Consider the following 1,093-nt stretch of genomic DNA (forward strand, 5'->3'; position numbering starts at 1 on the left):
AGTTAGTTTTTTTTTTAATATATATAATTATATAAATCTACATATTCAGAAGCCCCTTATGAGAGACCAACAGGCCCGGTTTGAATGGTGAGGCCGTCCTTCCGTGGACCCACCACCTGCAGGAGCAGCCTTAAGGGGCTGATGCAATGTGATTAGGGCAGCTCCAACAGCTGTCCCAGGACGCAACGAACAAGTATTTGTTTTGTTTTTGTTTTGTTTTTTCTACCATTAAAATATTGATTTCGTGACCCTCCAGTTGAGAACTACTGTATATTTACTTTTGGAGGAAACTTTGACTCACCCACGTCCTGCAGCTTCTGCTTCAGTGCGTCTCTTTGTTGCTTCAGTGCGTCTCTTTGTTGCTTCAGTGCGTCTCTTTCCTGAAGAATTTGTTGTTTTTTGGTTTCCATTACTGAAAGAAAGTCAATGCTTCTGTTAACTTTTGCTATTCATTTTATGACTCTTACTGTTTTAAAACTCACAGATGTGGAGGTAAAGTTTGAGAGCTTGTGTAACACAAAAAAGACCAAATCCGATGAAGAGCAGATGAATCCATTTCCCTTTAAGAGATATAACATATAAGACACTGTACCTATGGCAGTTGCATTATACAGTTCTCTTACTTGAGCGGGTGCCAGTGTGCTCCTCTTTCCTGCAGCGGAGGGGCCTTTTTGTCCTGACCTGAGGCTCCTCCATCCTTCGCTCACTGCAGCCCCACCATCCTGGACTGAGTGCAGTGAGTGCAGTAGACGACATGTCACGCGGCCTGATCACAATCTGTGTCGCTTTATCTCATGGAATCTTTCAGCAAAGGAAGTGAGTTTAAAAAAAAACAACATCTTTATCTATTTGACATAATCTCAAATACAAATGCAAATACATACAGGAAGTATAGTCACCGGCTGAAATAACTGACGATTGCAAAGGGTAGAATGAAGACTGGATTCAATTAGCTCCCAACAAATTTCCGAAGGTAAACACGACGCCACTCGCGGCGTCAGTGAGTTTTTGGGCTCCTGACAGACCCTTGCCTCTTTCATCCAGTGCTGCACTGACGTTTCTGGTTTCTGAGTCATGAAGACAGCAATATCAT

At 42.6% G+C, this 1,093-nt stretch overlaps 1 long non-coding RNA gene across 1 annotated transcript; it reads right to left on the reverse strand.

Annotated features, from left to right (window-relative positions):
- Positions 1–348: 348 nt before the first annotated feature.
- Positions 349–714, reverse strand: LOC306972382. The gene is made up of 3 exons (XR_013793498.1): positions 624–714; positions 483–560; positions 349–412 (listed from the first exon to the last, which is right to left on the reverse strand). It is a non-coding gene; the product is annotated as an uncharacterized lncRNA (long non-coding RNA).
- Positions 715–1,093: the final 379 nt, after the last annotated feature.

This window comes from Gobius niger, assembly GCF_951799975.1.
Source record: "Gobius niger genome assembly, chromosome: 13".
Lineage (NCBI taxonomy): Eukaryota > Metazoa > Chordata > Actinopteri > Gobiiformes > Gobiidae > Gobius > Gobius niger.